The 10,942-nt window shown below is 38.5% G+C and overlaps 1 long non-coding RNA gene across 1 annotated transcript in view; it reads left to right on the top strand.

The window, feature by feature from the left end:
• The first annotated feature begins 2,416 nt into the window (after positions 1–2,416).
• LOC116820800 (uncharacterized) overlaps positions 2,417–10,942 on the top strand; it is a 61,721-nt gene continuing 53,195 nt past the window's right edge. Inside the window, exons 1-2 of the long non-coding RNA XR_004372744.2 lie at positions 2,417–3,526; positions 5,898–5,973. This is a non-coding gene — a long non-coding RNA (uncharacterized LOC116820800). The remainder of the gene's footprint in view (positions 3,527–5,897; positions 5,974–10,942) is intronic.

The raw sequence follows: 10,942 nt of genomic DNA on the forward strand, positions 1-10,942 counted from the left end.
GGAAAACCAGTGGCAGCAGCATGAAGTTCCCATAGTCTGCCGCAATTCGGTCACTGAAGATCAGCAGCATTATGAGGAGACAGGCCTGACTGTGTGCAAAACTTTAGTTGAAAGTCAGAAACAAATGAAAATATATGTAATGCTAACTACATGAAAAAGCTAATTATGGTCCTGATTTAGGAAAACATCCCAATTCAGAAAGGCCATTGAAACGAGTCCTTAACTTTAAGCATGTGCTTAAGTAAAATTGAACTCTATTGCACTTAAGCTCATGCTTAGAATTAAGCGTCTGTTTAAATGCTGTTTTCGTAAATCAGGGCTTATTACAGCATTTTCCACTATACGGTTGCAAATTCAATTTAATAGACTCTAGCAAGCTACTACAGTTCAAAGTATTATCTATTCTATATTTAAAATTAATATTTGCTTAAAATTGCCTTCTTGCTTTGTCTCTTTCTTGTATATCTCTAAGACACATTAAAAGTTGTTTTGCCATATTGGCACTATGCCACATGCAAGATATAAGCTCTTCTGCTGCAAGGTATAAGCTAAAAAACAAGAGCTGTGTCCATTTCAGCTTTTGCTTGGCTTCTACTCTACTAGAGGAAAAAGACTAGAACAAATATAAAAGGACAAATATACATAGGGAGAAAATAGATTTTCAATCATTTAAAAAGTACAAACAATAGAAATTCAAAATATATCCCTAAAAACCAACTTTGAACCAATAAAGGATCAACGGTTGCTGGCAACGGTACCTTCCTGAGTGAAGTCCAAAATTATACCAGAACTGCTTGGGACAAATGGTGGAGCTGAACCTAGTTCTCTGTAATTAAAAAAGATGCCAATAAAGTTAGAGTGCATAAAACAGTAATTCAACCTTCCTAATGTATGGAACAGAGACTTTGTCACCCCAAGATAAGAAATCAGTATGTTCTCTGCTACAAAAATGAAGATGTTGAGATGTCAAATAGTTGGCTGCTCCATGACAGGAAATTAAATGAGGTGGTGAATGGCTTAATGCAGGTTGCCCCAACTGAAGACAAGTTGAGGGAGGCCAAGCTACATTCATATGGCCATGTCCAAGGGAGACTCAAGAGTTATAATGGTAGGATGGCTCTTGCAATAATCATGGATGGAAGATGACCAAGGGGGAGGCCAAAGACTCAGTATGTGGCCCAGCTCTCAGTGGACCTTAAAGAGTCCAATTTGCATGACAGGGAGGCAGACAATTATGAGTTTTGAAAGTAGGCTATAAAAGTGACTGACCTCAAATAGGGAAGTAGCAAGGAAGAAGTCAACCAAACATTAACTAAATTTCCTATGCAACAATGATGAAATATTCAGTAATTTAATAAAATCAGCAAAATAGTAACATGGACATTAAATGTTTTATAAAGTACGTTATGGCCCCAAACCTAGGGCACACCAAGCAGTCATTCAGTGCAGGACTAGAGGAATGGTACAAAAGTAGCTGTTACACCAGCTGGACACTACCAGAGTAGATCTCCAGCTATGTCCCTCTTCCCTGGTCATGTTCATGATACACTTCCTGCACTGGGGTCTGCAAGGAGGTTAGCATATACTGGCTCTGCATCACCTGACAGTTTCACCATGCATGGGTGGCAGAATCCTCAGGTGGCCAATGAGAGCAGCTTTAAAGTCCTTTTACACTGCTCCAGCAACACAAAGAGGCTGAGGAGTTGGTCCCATGTCTTCAAAGTGAGATTTCAGTTTAAAGGTAATAAATAATCAAGTGCAGTGGAAATCTGATGTAATGTTTAAAACATCCTTAGAAGTGTGTATAGTATAACCTGATGGGAGAGAGTGGAATGAAACACAGCCACCCTTTTTTCATGTCCAGTGCCTTTGAGCACATAATGCAATAAATATCAAACGCTAGCTTTGAACCAAAATAGTGCTTAGTGATTAATGATGCCAGTGACATATGTGGATTTTATATGTAAAATAGTCATGATGATGATCAGATGGGGTGGTTTATTATTCAACCTAGTACTTCCTATATTTAGTGTTGGAGCCTATGGCTATGAACCTACAAACTACTCTGAACTAGGACAGCCCTATGTTCATATTGACCCCTATCAAAGCAAATGAGGTTCTTCAGGCATAGGTGTTCACCCATCTGTGAACACCTATGCCTGAAGAACCTCATTTGCTTTGATAGGGGTCAATATGAACATAGGGCTGTCCTAGTTCAGAGTAGTTTGTAGGTTCATAGCCATAGGCTCCAACACTAAATATAGGAAGTACTAGGTTGAATAATAAACCACCCCATCTGATCATCATCATGACTATTTTACATATAAAATCCACATATGTCACTGGCATCATTAATCACTAAGCACTATTTTGGTTCAAAGCTAGCGTTTGATATTTATTGCATTATGTGCTCAAAGGCACTGGACATGAAAAAAGGGTGGCTGTGTTTCATTCCACTCTCTCCCATCAGGTTATACTATACACACTTCTAAGGATGTTTTAAACATTACATCAGATTTCCACTGCACTTGATTATTTATTACCTTTAAACTGAAATCTCACTTTGAAGACATGGGACCAACTCCTCAGCCTCTTTGTGTTGCTGGAGCAGTGTAAAAGGACTTTAAAGCTGCTCTCATTGGCCACCTGAGGATTCTGCCACCCATGCATGGTGAAACTGTCAGGTGATGCAGAGCCAGTATATGCTAACCTCCTTGCAGACCCCAGTGCAGGAAGTGTATCATGAACATGACCAGGGAAGAGGGACATAGCTGGAGATCTACTCTGGTAGTGTCCAGCTGGTGTAACAGCTACTTTTGTACCATTCCTCTAGTCCTGCACTGAATGACTGCTTGGTGTGCCCTAGGTTTGGGGCCATAACGTACTTTATAAAACATTTAATGTCCATGTTACTATTTTGCTGATTTTATTAAATTACTGAATATTTCATCATTGTTGCATAGGAAATTTAGTTAATGTTTGGTTGACTTCTTCCTTGCTACTTCCCTATTTGAGGTCAGTCACTTTTATAGCCTACTTTCAAAACTCATAATTGTCTGCCTCCCTGTCATGCAAATTGGACTCTTTAAGGTCCACTGAGAGCTGGGCCACATACTGAGTCTTTGGCCTCCCCCTTGGTCATCTTCCATCCATGATTATTGCAAGAGCCATCCTACCATTATAACTCTTGAGTCTCCCTTGGACATGGCCATATGAATGTAGCTTGGCCTCCCTCAACTTGTCTTCAGTTGGGGCAACCTGCATTAAGCCATTCACCACCTCATTTAATTTCCTGTCATGGAGCAGCCAACTATTTGACATCTCAACATCTTCATTTTTGTAGCAGAGAACATACTGATTTCTTATCTTGGGGTGACAAAGTCTCTGTTCCATACATTAGGAAGGTTGAATTACTGTTTTATGCACTCTAACTTTATTGGCATCTTTTTTAATTACAGAGAACTAGGTTCAGCTCCACCATTTGTCCCAAGCAGTTCTGGTATAATTTTGGACTTCACTCAGGAAGGTACCGTTGCCAGCAACCGTTGATCCTTTATTGGTTCAAAGTTGGTTTTTAGGGATATATTTTGAATTTCTATTGTTTGTACTTTTTAAATGATTGAAAATCTATTTTCTCCCTATGTATATTTGTCCTTTTATATTTGTTCTAGTCTTTTTCCTCTAGTAGAGTAGAAGCCAAGCAAAAGCTGAAATGGACACAGCTCTTGTTTTTTAGCTTATACCTTGCAGCAGAAGAGCTTATATCTTGCATGTGGCATAGTGCCAATATGGCAAAACAACTTTTAATGTGTCTTAGAGATATACAAGAAAGAGACAAAGCAAGAAGGCAATTTTAAGCAAATATTAATTTTAAATATAGAATAGATAATACTTTGAACTGTAGTAGCTTGCTAGAGTCTATTAAATTGAATTTGCAACCGTATAGTGGAAAATGCTGTAATAAGCCCTGATTTACGAAAACAGCATTTAAACAGACGCTTAATTCTAAGCATGAGCTTAAGTGCAATAGAGTTCAATTTTACTTAAGCACATGCTTAAAGTTAAGGACTCGTTTCAATGGCCTTTCTGAATTGGGATGTTTTCCTAAATCAGGACCATAATTAGCTTTTTCATGTAGTTAGCATTACATATATTTTCATTTGTTTCTGACTTTCAACTAAAGTTTTGCACACAGTCAGGCCTGTCTCCTCATAATGCTGCTGATCTTCAGTGACCGAATTGCGGCAGACTATGGGAACTTCATGCTGCTGCCACTGGTTTTCCTCTGAGACAGAAAGACTTCATCTAGCCCCAGTACCTGAAGCTTTTGTGGTTGTTGTTACTGTCCCTGAAAATAGTGCCATAGAAGGCTACATTGCACAGTAAAAGAAAAGAGAAGTGACATGAGAAAGCAATTAGGTGGGAAACATGAATCAAGCATTTCCAGATGGTATATTTATATTGAGAATAAACTGTAGGAGAGCCGAGCTGGAGGTCTGCGAAACTTCCACGATTGTTAAAGGGACACTGTCAGCTAGTCTGGGGCCCTAAAGCTACAAGGGGGTTAAAAATGTAGTTTTTACAAAGTTAGATGTGAAATATAAAATGCAATGAAAATAGTTTTTCTTCCTTTAATATAAACATTCTCCTACAGTACCTAGTGCTGAGAACTTAAACAGCAGCATTATGCTGATGCACATGAACCAGAAAATGAAATTGATTAGGGACAATAGTGAAACTGACCAGTCTCTAAGGTCATTAGCCAAGCTTTTTGAAATACACAAACATAAAAAAGTGAAAAAATACTTTATTCAAACTGAAAAAAAAATAAATCCCTTTTAATCTGGAATATCAAGTTAGGATTTTTATTTATTTTTAAATACAAGTTGGGTTGACAGCAACACTTTAAGAAAACAGCTCATTAGATTACATATTAATGAAAAAACCTGAGTAATTGCTCAAAAGTAGTCATCTTAGCAGCAATAGCGACTGCAGCAGATGACAGATTCAGCAGCAGACTTTACCCAATCTCAGGCCTATTTACTTCATTATTTTGTAACTTTAGGAGAACAAAAGCTCCTTTTTAAAAACTTAAGGCATTCAACTTCATTATCTTTTGGGGTTTGGTATAATGTGGTGTAAAAATTAAGAAGCAATAATTCTAGCTATTTTATACACTAACAACAACAATTGACTGGCATTAGATTCCGAGTAGTTCAGCAAAATAACATGATTACTAATGATTAGACATTTATCAATGTGCCAGAATTTTGATCTTGATTTCAAACATCCCACACTTCAGGGTTGTTCAGATCCAGATTTTGTTTAAGGCTTATCTCTATTAGCGATAGGAAACCTCTGCATTTTTAATCTGGATAAGTAACTAAAAGCTTCAGTGCTTATGTAAGTCTACTGGATAGAGAAAACTAGGCTGAAAAACTTGCAAGATCAAACTCATGTGCAGTTTCTGGTACTTTTCACTTCCAGTCATAGCTATAATCAACAAATGCAGAGATACATGGAAATAAAAAAAGTAAATAGGAAAAAAAATTCTTTGAATTTCTTTAAATCTCAAAAAATGATACAGTTCAAGTTTCAAGCCCATTATTTTAGCTGAAGTGGTAGACCCATCTCTAGTGATATCTACTAGCAAGGAGGAACATCTTAATTCAATCCATTCAAAATTAACAATAAAACCATTGTGCAATAAGCTGAACAATTAATATAAAATGTAACAGACTATTAAGGAACAGTGAAGATAGTAAAAAGTGCCACAAACTTTCCCTCTCAAAAAAGCAGGTTAAGTCATTGAAATAAGAATATGTTTATGAAAGAGAAGCTAATTTGAAAAGTAAGAAATTTCTAGAAAATCTCACTATTACATTTTATTTTTAAAGGTGCACTTTAAGATGTGTGAGAAATATCAATGAGCATCTGCTTCTGCGCAGAGTTAATGTAAACATAAAACTAATGGTAAGTAAGATCAGATACAATCTCGTAGATCATCTCTAAAGATTCTGGAACTATTACACTCAGTTTACCCAACATAAGGGAGGCAAATCTGGTCCAATTTGCATTATAAGTGAGAAGAAAGTACAAAAAGGTGCAAGATGGAGGCTATCGTGGATTAGGATGACCAGTTGTCCTCATTTTATAGGAACGGTCCCAATTTTGGGGTCTTTTTCTTATATAGGCTCCTATTACCCCCCACCCCGATCCCGATTTTTCACATTTGCTGTCTGGTTACCCTACCATGGATGAGTCAAAATTTGGTTGGGGCTACATTAATTTACATCTTCGTCCATCTCTTTGGTATTCAAGCTAGATCAAAAGAGAGTCCTTTTTAATAAATTGGTAGAGTGGGTGTAAGACACTGTGGGGGAATGGCAGAAGGGCATCTAAGTGATGCAACTTACATAGCCTTATGCGTCACATCTGAATTTCCCCCTGAAAGTTTGTAATTGAATCTTTATCATTTTGGAAACTACTGTTGGTTGCTCTCTTGAAATGTCTAGTAAAGATTGCACACAGTGGATAATATATACTCAAATGAAAATTTGACCAATCATCAGTGTACCAAAATTTACTAATACAAAAAGTTAGTTAAGTGTAGAGAACATCTGTCAAGGAGCTTGTCCACAGTGGCTGGATCTATTTTCATTCTCATTCAGTAAAGAGACATTAGAATCCCTGGCCTATCGGAGCATCTACATATTCTGGTGTAACTGAGTCACATGCCCAACCTGGCAACCAAAAATAATGGCTGAGTGGACGGTATTCAAAATTTCTAACTCAAACATTATTGCCCAGGGTCAGGCCATCAGCATTCAGAACCATTGCCACCGTATCAGGGATAAATAAACCACCAACACCTGAAAACAGAACTAAAAGGAGCACAACATGGTTTTCTTGTTCTGTTGCTACTGGGCAGAGCTGGCTCCAGGGGTTTTGCCGCCCCAAGCAGGCAAAAAAAAAAAAAGCCACGTGATCACAATCTGCTGCAATTCAGCGAGAGGTCCCTCACTCTGAGCAGGAGTGAGGGACCCTCCGCCGAATACCTGAAAGTGCTGCCCCGCTTAGGAGTGATGGCACCAAGCCACTAAACTGGTGCCTGGAGCCGGCCCTGCTACTGGATGGCCCTGCTACCGGCCCTGCTAGTGGCCCCAAGTCACACTAAATCATACAACTGGCATATGGCATGTCTGGCAGACAGTTTAGGGCTGGCGCACACACACACGTATGTATGCATGCATCTGACTCTTTGGTGCTTCACTTGGTGTTTCTTGGCTTGACGGACACCTGCCATAGTTGGAGAGGGCTCATCTAGTGTTATATAATGAACCGCAAGAGAGAACTATCCATATCAGTTGGCACTAGATTCAATAAAAAATAATATAATTATAGGCCTGGAATTCCCACAAAGGGAAAAATCCCATTAAACTCAATAGCTGTTTGTATTATTGAAACTTAGGCAAGGCCTTTGGGATATGGCCAGTAATATTTCAGGGAATGATGGTAAGAATTCTTCAGCAGAATTAAAGAAAATGTGATAGTAAGGTTTGTTATATGCATACATTTCCTAAATGAGCTATAGGATTCGACTCTCATTTCAAACAGTGAGCTCAAGCCATCTCCAACTGAAACCAATGGGCATTTGCCATAGACTTCTTGGAAGCAGAACCTTTAAAAATGAGAAGAACAGCGAGAGAAGCTCAGGGATTCATATTTTAACCCAATTATTATTTCCAATATGTATTTGTCAGCATTTAGTTCCATCTGTGCTGCCCAAGTACCTATGCTATATTAATTATCTCAAGAGTTTCTCATAGTTTCTTCTGGTCTTGGCTAACCTGAATAACTTGTGACATATGCAAATTTTAATTCAAAACTGTTCTCTCTCATTTCCAGAATCTATTAAACAATAGGCCCCATTATGGACACTCTACGTTTAATCTTTTGCCTCGTTGAATGTTTATCAATTTTTCCCTACTTTTAGTCTGTCTTAACCAGGTTCTAATCCAGTGGTCTCCAACGTGGTGTCCACCGGGGCATTTGTGTGCGCCTGCCTAGTGCTCAGCAGGGGACCTGCTAGGGACAGAGAACTCAGGCTGCAGGCATGGTGTTCTTTGCTCCCGGAAGGTGCGGACCCTGCCTAGTTCCTAGCAGGGGAGAGAATCTGCAGCCCCACGCCTGCTAGGGACAGAGAACTCTGGGGCTGCAGACTGCGGGCACCGGTGTTCTCAGTCCCTGCCAGGTGTGGGGCCGCAGCTTAAGCCGGAGAGAAGCCGTGGCCCCATGCCTGCCGGGGACAGAGAACTCTGGGGCTGCAGGCGCTGGTGTTCTCGGTCCCCGGCAGGTGCGGGGCCCACCTAGTGCCCAGCAGAGAAGAGAATCTGGGGCCCTGCGCCTGCTGGAGACAGAGTACTCCAGGGCTGCTGGCACCAGTGTTCTCTGTCATCGCGGCTTTTCTCTTCTCTCTGGATTCATATATTATGTAATATTAAAATATGTTTTTTTGTATTATTTAATGTACAAATATAAAATAAGCCTTGAAAAATTGCTAGCGCCCACCACGCTCTTCTGAAAACATGAATGTGCTACTGGTCACAAAAAGGTTGGGGACCACTGTTCTAATCCATGACAGCAGTTTACTCCTCACCCTTTGATTAGTATTCTTAACTGCCTCTTTTGAGAGATTTTCTCAAAGGCATTTTAAAAGTTCAGATAAATTAAATCTACTGGTTCTCTTTTATTCATGATTATGTTGACATGATCAACAAATTCCAGTAGAATGAGAGGGAGTTTTTTCTTTTACAGAAGTTGGTCTGGTTTCTCTTTCATGTTTTTCTTTGGGTATTTTATAACTCTCTTTCTCATGATGGTTTCAACCAGTTTACCTGGATCTGAAATAAAGCTCATTGATCTCCAATTGCTAGCATCAACTCTTGTGCCTTTTCAGCAAAATAGGTACAACAACATTTATTACCCAAGATGGGATAAATTCAGATAATGGGGTAGTTTATCTGACAAACCAAAACATCTCTCTGACAACAGAAAATAATATATGCCAAAGCCAATCCTAATCTAATTCAGATGCAGCTAAGGGTATTGATTGTATTATGGCAGGACAGACATCAAGCCAAAATGGTTATAGTGGAATTTATTAACTATAATAATATCATGATACTCTGCCAATGTGTATTAGAACAATTCTCTCATTCCAGTTAAGATACATTAAGTCTGTTGATATAATTTGCTGTAGAACAAGTTTTTGACTGTGTTAAGTCAGGTTCTTTCTGGAATATATTAACCTGAATGGCTGGTATTCTTCTAAACCTGTGATATGGATATCTGCGATTTCTATTCTGTGCCAGAATTTAAAATAGGAGTGATCTATATATTGAAAGTGACTCTTACAGGCATTAATATAGATCAAGAGAGAGTAGTATAACTATAGGTTTGAGCTGAAATCCAAATTGGCATCATTTTGACTTGCACAAATTAAAAAACCCCTACAAAAACAACAACAAAAAAACCCCCACCAATATCCTCAAAATGAATGCATCTATGAATGGAAAGTAATGGACATTTTTTTTTAAACTTCTGAGTTCCTCCATTCTTATGTCTCAGTATCAATGAGATAAGCAAACAAAGATGAGACTTAAGGATGATAGTAATCGCACATATAGTTTGGCAGTCATACAAAGTACACTATAACAGTTAGTGAACATAGCAGTTGTACATTCTGTTGTGCCTAAAATATCTTTTGTACATTGAGAGGTAGCCAAGTTTACTGTATATGGATGGGAATAAGTTAAAGAATTTGATCAAGAAGCTCATAAATGCGTGTTAAAAACAACAAAGTGACTACAGTATCATCCTAACTCCTACATATATTCTGGCATAGGCACAATAAAACCAATGATTTTTTCCGGCAAAGCTGCCAGCAAGTGAGGAATAGGAACAGTCCTAGACTAAACATAGAATGCAAAAGAGCATAGAGAATTAGGGTCTGTGCTAAAAGAAACATGAAACCCCAATGAACAGAACAAAACAAATTACAGTGCATTCATAGAGGAGTTATAGGTTCCCACATGGGTAATAAACTGAGAAGTTCCATGAGGCTTTGGCAACAGTGCAATTCACAGATGACAAAAAAAAAGAGTTTAGTGAATTATTTAAATATTAAAAACCAAAATAATAAATAAAAAATCAGTACAGCAGGGAGAAAAATAGGTAACATATTATCAGATATCATTTCAAAACAAAGCATTGACCTGGAAAGCTAACTGTCTAATATCTCTTGGCAAAACAGTCATTGGAGGGGAATGCTAATGAAGCTTGGAAGCACTGAATTAAAAGCATTAGGAACTACATATTAGAAATCAACTATGCTACATCTTTTTTTTTCCTCCCCCAAGAGTACAAATATTAGTGAAACAAGGCCATAAAAATCAGAGTAGCAGCTAACAGACAGAGAAAATGTAATAGGGACTCCCAACAGCAATAAAATAATTCATTCATGCTTGAACTAATGTTTCTTTCTAATATAGATTTGTGAATGATAGGAATGAGAGAAAGAACCTGCATTTTATAAAGCCAATGAAATGGAGAACTGGTAGGTGACAGTGATGGTAATCATTTGGGGTAACATCTTCATAGACTCTCAGACACTAAGGTCAGAAGGGACCATTATGATCATCTAGTCTGATCTCCTGCACAACGCAGGCCACAGAATCTCATCCACCCACTCCTATAACAAACCCCTAACCTATGCCCGTGTTATTGAAGGATCCTTAATTGCCAAAATCATACCATCTCTTCCATAAACTTATCAAGCTTAGCCTTGAAGCCAGATAAGTCTTTTGCCCCCACTACTCCCCTTGGAAGGCTGTTCCAGAACTTCGCTCCTCTAATGGTTAGAAACCTTCGTCTAATTTCA

The sequence above is a fragment of the Chelonoidis abingdonii genome, chromosome 7, assembly GCF_003597395.2.
Source record: "Chelonoidis abingdonii isolate Lonesome George chromosome 7, CheloAbing_2.0, whole genome shotgun sequence".
In the NCBI taxonomy this organism is placed as follows: domain Eukaryota; kingdom Metazoa; phylum Chordata; order Testudines; family Testudinidae; genus Chelonoidis; species Chelonoidis abingdonii.